Source organism: Zea mays, chromosome 5 (assembly GCF_902167145.1).
Source record: "Zea mays cultivar B73 chromosome 5, Zm-B73-REFERENCE-NAM-5.0, whole genome shotgun sequence".
Lineage (NCBI taxonomy): Eukaryota > Viridiplantae > Streptophyta > Magnoliopsida > Poales > Poaceae > Zea > Zea mays.
The window spans coordinates 52,866,583-52,876,730 of NC_050100.1; the positions used below are offsets into that span (position 1 = coordinate 52,866,583).

Sequence of the window (10,148 nt, forward strand, 5' to 3'; positions counted from 1 at the left end):
TATCTTAGCTTTGTTACATTTCTAGTATTATATTCTTAGTGCTAGTTGTTGGGGTGAAGTTGGGCTCTTGTTTAGCTCTTGCTTAGGTTTTAATTAGTGTTGATTTTTAGAAAAGCCCAATTCACCCCCCCCCCTCTTGGGCATCGTGATCCTTTCAATGCCCTTAGGGCACAGAAAAATATAGAAGATGAAAGCTATAAAATGGCCATGAACAACATTCGTTCAGAGGTAATTGAACTGAGAAACAAAGTTCTTGAAAAAGACAAAATCTTATTCTCTATGGTTAACAAAGTCAAAGAAGATGAAGCTAGCTTCAAAGCCCAGGCCGAAGCCCAAAAGATTGAAATTGAAGACCTTCGGAGGCAACTGGCCGAAGCTAAAGAAAAATGCGCGCTTGCAGATGCTAACTGAGAAATCAGCGAATATTGGAAAATCATTTAGAGAAAAACGTTGAAGAACTTCGCACATCCAAGGAAAGATGCTTTGAAAAATCCTTGGACTGTGTGAAGAAAATAAAAACCAGTTTCGCCAACGTGGGCGCCTACTCTACCGAAGAAAACTTCATACGAGGCGACCCCGAAGGCGTTATTGAATGGATAAGTGGGGAGGCCGAGAGCTTCAAAGAAATCTTAAGTGATCGCGGGGATGTCTATGCATTTTCTGGTGCACTGGGGATTTCAGCTATCTTGGAGAAGACGAAATGCGATCACATCAAGACCATGGCCCAGACCGAAGCTGCCTTCTCCGTAGACGACATGAAGGATCCTTCAGGTGAAGCAACCTTGATGGGCGGAAAATTCTATAATGATGTGTGGGTGAATGGTGGCCGAGAGATGGCTCATGAAATCATAAAGAAAAGTGAAAAAGACACACATGACACCCGGATAGAAGTAAAACAAGCTGAAGAAGCTGCAGAGCGTGAAAAACGTATAGGTATTGTTTCTTGGCTTTTAGCTTCGGCATTGGTTTTTATGGCTTCGGACTGATTAACTTTTTCCTATTTCAGCTGAATTATCTCCGCCGCCGGAGCGGCTCGATCCCCTGGTCGATCCAGAAACGAAGGAAGCACTGGAGATCATTAATATGGCTGAATCTATTGTTGACGAAGTCGTCAATAAATTACTAAATGAAGTTGTAGAGAAAATCCTGAAAGAAGACTAGCACTTATTGTAAAAACATTTTTAAATGGCCAATGTAAGAGACACTAGAATGGACATTATGTTTTTATTGTAACGAAGCTGTAATATTTGACATGTGTAACTTTGGATCGAATATGTAAATTATTGTAATTTATTTCTTTACGATGCATGAAACTTACATACATACCGTTTTTGAGCCTTCGGCGAAAAAACACCTTCCCTTCTTTTCATGCTTCGTAAAGAAAGAGATATGTGGTCCGTAAAAATAAAGATATTCATGCTTTGGAAAGAGAGATCCCTCTTATGTGCAGACTAACGAAGATGTAATTCGAAGCTTACTTCGTGTAACTTTGACAATATTTTCCGTAAATCGGCTCCGTATTCCATTCTTGTGTCATTGATGCAATATGATGTATGATGTGATGCTATGCGAAATGATGTGATGATATGATGCAAAATGATAATGATGTCGAAGACATATACTCACACTCCCACTCTGGAACACACAATCTCTGCATTACCTTAGGAACGACTGGAATCTCTTTGCCGTTTATTTTTCGGCTTCACCGTTTATTTTTCGGTGTAAGTTCTGCATCCCCTTAGGAACGTCTTTCGAACTTCTTCGCCTTCTATTTCGGCGGTATAAGTTCTGCATCCCCTTAGGAACGTCTTTTGAACTTCTTCGCCTTATATTTCGACAGTATTTGGCTCTGCATTCCCTTTGGAACGACTTTTGAGTTGAAAACTTACACTACGCTCCCTTAGGAACGACTTTTTGTAGCTTCGGCAAAACTTACGCTGCGCTCCCTTAGGAACGACTTTTGTAGTTTCGGCAATTTTTAGCTCTGCATTCCCTTAGGAACGACTTTTGAGCTTCGACAATTTTTGAGCTTCGTAAGTCTGTGAAGAAGATATAGTTCATTCTGATAGAAGCGAAATTATTACAATGAATTAAAACTAGATTTACATTGCTTGTTCCTTATTGAAAAACAAAATGACATAGAACATAAAACTATTTCAGAGGTAGGATATCACTCAATAAATGTGCTTTGATTCTGGCACAATACTGTTGACTGTGCAAGCTTCGGATTCCTCCCTAAATTCACGTTGTTGTTGGGAGTGCTGGCGCCCTTCTGGCTGCTGGCTTCGGGAATATGTTGGTTGTAGTGGTGCACTACACCAAAATAGTAAACTTCCTAGAGCCTAAACCCTAGGAAGTTAGGCCTAAACTCTAGGAAGTTAGCTAAACTCTCGGAAGTTAAGCCATCCCGTCGGAAGTTTAGCTCTCGGAAATTTTTTGTCGGAAGTTAGCTTAACTTCCTAGAGCCCTCTAGGAAGTTAGCTAACTTCCTACAGCCAAAGAAGCCTCTAGGAAGTTAGTAGATTCTCGGAAGTTAGTAGCTTCACGCCGTTAGCGCCGTCAGCTGACTAACTTCCTACGGCTGACCGTAGCCCCTAGGAAGTTAGTTGGCTAACTTCCTACGACTAACTGTAGGCTAACTTCCTACGGGCTGACTGTAGCCCCTAGGAAGTTAGCTGGCTAACTTCCTACGACCCAATAAACCTCTAGGAAGTTAATTTGACCAGCATTACAAATGTTGTTTATTTTTATTTTACACCACATTCCACAACATAACAAATATATCAACAGCTATATAGCACAACATATTTTTCACATAAAACATCTCACACACAATCACATAATAATATTTAAATCCATAGTCTCATCAATTGCATCACAAAAGTCATATCCATAGTCATAATAAGACACATCTTATCATCCAGTACTAATAAGAGACAATATTTCATACATAGTCATAATAAAAGTCTCAAGTATCAGAACACAATAACATGGAAGCTCACGGTCGCCGATCACCATCGGGTTACAGTGACGAGTGATGGTCGATACCTCCACTAGCGAAGAGGGTTTCGACAAAGTCTAACCCGTCTTCTCGTTCATGCGTTGGCAAGGTAGTTCATGCGTTGGCAAGGTAGCTGGAGGGGTCTAATATACATGTACAAATGATATTTGCCGAGTTACATCATAATATAACTAACAACAAGTAAATGATGATGAATTTGCATACCTGATGTTTGGTAGATGGAAATGTAAGTGTAGGTGGAGGTGAAGACCAAGGATAATGAACGGGAGGTGGTGGGGGGGCACCAGGACGTGTATCCCTTGGGCCTGTGCTAGTTGCTACAAATTTGTCGAACTCATTCACATCAACGTTTTAAATCAATACATATCTTAAAGTGAAAGCTATTATCTTTTGAACTTACTTGTATGAGTGTTTGCTGTTGTTGAATCTGTGTAGCATAATATTCATGTTGCGCAGCTTGTTGCTTCAATTAATCTTGATGTCGCCTAAGTTCTTCTCGCAGTTGCTCCACTTCTGCCTAAACAATGTCAGGGAAGATGTTGTGTTGTCTTCTCTGCACATTTGAAGTGAAGGCAACCTTGTCAAAGGAAACTAAACGTGCTACTATGCTAGACAATGTACAATAATGGACAACCAGTACTCCAGAAGTCAGTAACCTTGTGACTATACAAATTTTTAATGAAGGTTACATGAGTAAAACGAACATTTGAAAACCATTCTAGAAAATGGATAATGCAGTTGCAAGTCAATTTCATCATGCTAACAAAAGAATAATCACAGGAGCATTTCGATAAAACGCTGAAAAGGACAATGGTACAAACCTCTCATCGTCACTTTTAGGCTCCACATCGGAGTCATCTGCATCAATTTCTTGTGGAACTATCTTATCCTCTGCCTCTCTCTTTGAACCTATGAGTTACAGCAAGAAAGGAACGAGTCAACAATAAGCGACAACATAAACAGATATTGATGCAGCGTTCGTTTCACCAACCTTCTAGGAGTAGCTGGCTTGAGCTTTTCCGCCGGTCTCTTTTTTCTGTAGGAAAGAAGATACATACTGATAGTAATTGTACATACCAGCTAGAAACTTATCCTGAAGGGGGAGAACAAAAGAACGAGGCAGATAAAGTAGCCGTACTAGCATAGGACTTATCCTTGGAAGAGTAGTGCTTGCGCTCACGTTCCTCAAGTTCCTCCCTGAGATTCCTCTTCTGTAACTCCTCTTGGGTCTATTGACCGTCTTTTCTGTACACATGGGCAAAAATAGTGAGTTATGGAGGGACAAACCACAGCCTAATACATTTACAACAAAAATGTGCATCCAGCAGAAATATATATCTTAACCATGTCTGAGGGGATTATTTCTGATCCCAGATACTAACAAAGAACATATAAGCAATAAGTTGGTGATGCCGAAATTTTCTTTGCCTTATGAAGCAAAGGAAACAATTAAGATTTGTAAATGACAACAGTTGACATTGACACAATAATAATCCCTCCGTCCATGAATGTTGGATGTTCTAGCCATTGTAAGACAGATTAGGATTAGTACTAAAAGAACCATGTACCCTTGGTTATTTGCTTGATTACAAGGGTGGAGTAATTCTAATTAAAGCTAATTACAATCTACAACAGCGGTTCCAAACCGACAACTCCATCCTTCGTCACGTGTCCTCCCCTGTAGCATGTGAACGGACAAGCGTTTGCTTCGTGTGGGGAGTTCTAAACTGACTTAGATGCTTCGGGAGCCGATAGCATCAAACACTGCTGGACAAATGAACTGGGCTAAAACGTCCAACATTCATGGATGGAGTACATTATACAACAGACAAGGCATGTAACCAAAATATATATTTTATGCTAATATGTAATGTGAAATGAATAGTCGAATGGACTCAACATCAGCAGATAGCAGTGGTAGACATTAGTATGTACTAAATAGCATCTTAATCTATTAAAGTAGTGGTAGGTGTAATATAGCAGTAAAGCAACTCTGAAAGGATGTAAGGAAAAAATGATGCTGGGAGAAATTAAAACCATAAACTCATATTAATCTATATAACATATATAGATGGAGGCCACTAAATTATTTGTTACTATAAAGCTGCTCTCACAATGAGCCCCATCACCTCGAATTTGCAGCCATCAGATTGAATCGATTCAGCTTCATCTCAGAATTAACTCATGTGTCAAGAATGATAACAAACTGAAATAGGCCTAAAACTCTTCCCCTTCATCAAATCCATCAATACAATGGCACATTCCGTATCCCCACTATCCATGGATGTGTCGTTCTATCTCCTCCTGCCACTTCAGAAATAGTTACCCTGTTTTACATCAACGATGCTCTGGCCAACATCTACTCTATGTTCCCAGTGGCATGGTACAGGTGAACTACGTGGATCACTATCAGATCACCATAACATGTATTTCTTCTTTAGATTAACTAGATTTCTAATAACAGCTCTCCTACTTGCAGCCTTACTTTTGTTTATAAGTATATTAACTGGAGATCAACACTCAAAATAAATTGATTCTGAAACATTAACACGAGGCACTCAATGTAATTCGACTTTTTATAAATAGTACTCCAAAGGATAACACGCTATACAAAAAAAGGCTATAAGCATCCTGTACGGCGTGGTCGCGTGGAAAGCATATGAGGCGGCCACACCATGGCGACTATCTTCTGTTAGGATCGAACCAACGGCAGTCGTTCTACTCAGGGAATCGGCCCCAAGTCAAAAGTCCTGGCCCCCAAAATAGAGGAAAGGAAATAGCCTAACCGTTCGAGATTGGTGAGGCGGATGGAAGGGAGCATGAATACCTGGGCTTGAGCGAGGTATGCGCGGCGAGGTCGCGGGACAAGTACTTCTGGGAGGGGCCGAAAATGCGAGTGCCCCCCTGCTCGTTGCCGCCCTTGGCCGGCGCCTAGGTGGGGCACGTCGCCGTCGTCATCTGCAAACCCTAGCCAGCAAGGGAAGCTGTAGACACGAGAGGAGAGGAGAGGAGAGGAGAGGATGGAGACGACGCGAAAGGAGGAGAGAGGCGACGCGGTCGGGTTGTCAGATGGCTTGACTTCACAGGTCTCCTATATCCTATCCGAGTAGAAAATTGTCAATTTGGGTCAATCTAAGAGCATTAACCTATAAAAATATCGTATAATCTAAAAATGAGTAATTTTTATTAGATTTTTATTTAGCTTCCTAGAGTCGGCAGTAGGAAGTTAGCTTTTCGTTTGACTGGTCAAAAGCTGAAATCTAACTTCCTAGAGGAGGCCGTAGGAAGTTAGCTGTCCATGCTAACTTCTTAGAGCCGGCCGTAGGAAGTTAGCTTTTTATTTGACCACAACTGCGGATCAGCAACTAAAAACTAACTTCCTAGAGGAGGCCATAGGAAGTTAGCTGCCCATGCTAACTTGCTACGGCTGCCTCTAGGAAGTTAGCGGCTCGCTTGACCGAACGCACGGGTCAGCATGTGAAAGCTAACTTCCTACAGCTTTTATAAAATACCGTAGGAAGTTATGTTTATTTCCTAGAGCTACCAGTTGCCTCTCGGAAGTTATTTATTTCCTACGGTTTGTTATAAAAGCTGTAGGAAGTTAAAAACCCGTAGGAAGTGTATGATTTTGGTGTAGTGGTGGTGGGGGTAGGAGCTATGGCCAGGAAGCCTGTGAATGGCTAGCCGAAGCAACAGAAGCTGCAGGATGATTGCCCACATATTCTGGTATGTAGGGAGAATGGCACGAAGCAGTGTGCAAGACCTGCTTCGGCTGATTCTGCCGAGCTTCGGCTTTTGCGATCTCCTTTTGCTTCAGAATGGTGATTTGGCACATTCTTGTAGTATGGCCCTTGTCCTCACCACAGAATAAGCAATAGATCTTCCTGGGATGATCCCCATATCTTCCTCCGAAGCCCCTGGCGCCTCTGCCCCTTTGAGCTGGTGGCTTGAAAGAGCTTTGCTGTTGCCCCGAAGATTGTGAGGTGTACTGTGGCCTTTGAAGCTGGCTTCCTTTGTCGTCATTATGACTAGAGCTGTGGATTGACCTGACATGCCTCGGATGGATTCTTCCTCTGAAGCCCATGGTCATCTCCGAGAACCTGTAAGCTTCTTCCCTTCTTTGGCGAAAGTCGTTGTCAGCCCGGATGTACTCATCCATTTTCTAAAGCAGCTTCTCCAGTGTTTGTGGGGGCTTCCTGGCGAAGTATTGAGCCGTAGGTCCTGGCCGAAGACCCTTAATCATGGCCTCAATGACAATTTCATTGGGCACTGTGCACGCTTGTGCCCTCAGTCGCAAGAACCTTCGGACATACGCCTGAAGGTATTCCTCATGGTCTTGCGTGCACTGGAACAAGGCCTGAGCTGTTACTGGCTTCGTCTGAAAGCCTTGGAAACTTGTCACCAGCATATCCTTGAGCTTCTGCCACGACGTGATTGTCCCTGGCCGAAGGGAAGAATACCATGTCTGGGCCATGTTCCGAACTGCCATGACGAAGGACTTAGCCATGACAGTTGCATTGCCTCCATATGAGGATATTGTTGCCTCATAACTCATCAGAAATTGTTTTGGGTCCGAATGCCCATCATACATGGGTAGCTGGGGTGGCTTGTAGGATTGTGGCCATGGGATAGCCTGCAATTCTGCTGCCAAGGGAGAAGCATCATCAAAAGTAAAGGTATCATGATTAAAATCATCATACCATCCTTCTTCGTTGAATAAGCCCTCTTGATGAAGCTCCCTGTGTTGGGGCCTTCCATCTTGATCATCTTAAACAAGATGACGCACTTCTTCAGTAGCTTCATCGATCTTCCTTTGAAGATCGGCCAACTGAGCCATCTTCTCCTTTTTCCTTTGCACTTGCTGATGGATGATTTCCATGTCCCTGATCTCTTGGTCCAACTCCTCCTCCTAGAATGTTGGACTGGTGGCCTTTCTCTTCTGGCTTCGAGCCTCTCGGAGAGAGAGAGTCTCCTGGTTTGTGTCCAGTGGCTGCAGCGCAGCAGCCCCTGGCGCTGTTATCTTATTCAGCGGTATGACGAAGGTCAGTGCTTTGCCGAAGGTTGTGGAAGTGAGTACACCGGAGGTGGGCGCCAATGTTGGGGACTTGTTCTCAAATGCTATGAGTTAAGAACAAGGCAACACAAATGTGAATGGTTAAAAGTCCTTCGTCCTTCAAAGCATTATTTCCCTTAGGATATAATGATCTTCAGATGAAGGTCGTGAAGGACATACCTTCATCATCGCAGTATATATATTAATGAAAGAAGAAGCGTATGAAATATAAGAGACAACATGAATAATCATGTAACATTATTAATATATCTTCTTCATATTAACATGGATAAGCAGAAACAATATTGAGTTACATTTGTACCTTCGGCTTGACAGAAGGTAAAAGTCCAAGTGACGCACAAATGAATACAAGTCAGCGTGAACAATATGGGGGTATTGTTCATCTATTTATAGGCACAGGTCGCAGCCTATGTAAAATTACATTCATGTCCTTTATATTTACTATTGACTTATGGACAACCCAACGGGGACTAGATAGCCTTTCCCCTTTAAGTCGATTCCTTTTTCCACCATTGAGCCGAAGCACCCCTGCATGTAGCTTTGGAGCCACATCAGCCTTCGTCTCAACCATGCTTTTCACATCGTGTATGGTTTTAGCCCGAGTCCGAAGGTACCTGTTCATATGTTACACTTGGAAAACATTGTTAAACCATGTTTTTGAGGACCTTCGGAAGACGAAGGCCCCCAACAGTATGCATGTGTGTTAGATTTCAATCCGACCCCAAGGAGTGTCACCTTGTGGCCGTTAAGCGAATCCTTAGATATTTAGTTTCTACGCCTTGCTTTGGGATCTGGTATCTAAAGGGGTCTACCTTTGACTTAATCGGATACTCAGATTCTGACTATGTCGGGTGCAAGGTTGATAGGAAGAGCACTTCAGGGACGCGCCAATTTCTAGGAAGGTCCCTGGTGTCCTAGAGCTCTAAGAAACAAACATCAGTTGCCCTATCCACCGCTGAGGCCGAATACGTTGTCGCAGGATAGTGTTGCGAGCAACTGCTTTGGATGAGGCAAACCCTCCAGGACTTTGGCTACAATCTGAGCAAAGTCCCACTCCTATGTGACAATGAGAATGCAATCCGCTTGGCGGATAATCCTGTTGAACACAGCCACACTAAGCACATAGACATCCGACATCACTTCCTGAGAGACCATCAGCAAAACGGAGATATCAATATATGCCATATTAGCACCGAGAACCAGCTAGCCGATATCTTCACCAAGCCTTTAGATGAGAAAAGGTTTTGCAGGTTGCATAGTGAGCTAAATGTCTTAGATTTGCGTAACTTGGATTGATCTATAACATACATGTGTTCTATTCCTTTGATCATGTTACCTTGAGCATTTACGTCATTCATTGCTTATTTATGGTGCTCAAGTTGTACAAGTCATCCCCGGACCTGACAAGTCCCTCTGCAAATGATGCACATGTTTAGGGGAGATGAGCTACAACTTGACTCCTTTGAGACTAACCTGTTTGTTTTAGTACACTTGAAGTAGTCTCTAAAGAACATTGAAAGGGAAAGTGAACTTGGACAAGGAAAGAGCTTCCACTGCATTCTGGTAAAATGTATCTTGTCCTAAGTTCCTTTTTTTGTTCTCATTGTCTTTTCGCTTCAATTTGACATTTTGGTGAAGCAATGGGGTTAAAGGGCCAACAGTGATCTTGTTTTGGTGATTAATGCCAAAGGTGGAGAAAATTAAGGCCAAAGCAAATGGATCAGCCAACCACTTGTGAATTTCGGAAATAGCCGAGTTAGAATTTGCATTTCGTCAAAAATGCTCTGAATGCAAAATTTGGTCTCTTATGGGGTAGAATTTTGATTATGGTAAAAGGGGGAGTTTTTGGCACTTGATAAATTTTAGGGGTTTTTAAATTGGTGCTCTTAGTTTTGGTGGTGTGCTCACCTATACCCTTAGTCGTGTTTTATTCTCAGTTGTGCCCTTCTGTTCTATAGCACTGGAATGGCACAACTGAGCAAAAAACACGACTAAGAGTATAGGTGAGCACACCACCAAAACTGAGGGCACGAATTTAAAAACCTTAAATTT

General features: G+C 42.4%; 1 pseudogene across 1 annotated transcript; it reads right to left on the reverse strand.

The window, feature by feature from the left end:
- Nucleotides 1–2,915: 2,915 nt before the first annotated feature.
- Nucleotides 2,916–6,086, reverse strand: LOC109939918 (protein CWC15 homolog; annotated as a pseudogene). Its single transcript, NR_157320.2, has 6 exons — nt 5,850–6,086; nt 4,161–4,267; nt 4,014–4,058; nt 3,844–3,931; nt 3,423–3,575; nt 2,916–3,339 (listed from the first exon to the last, which is right to left on the reverse strand). The product of NR_157320.2 is annotated as a protein CWC15 homolog (transcript).
- Between the last annotated feature and the right edge of the window lie 4,062 nt (nt 6,087–10,148).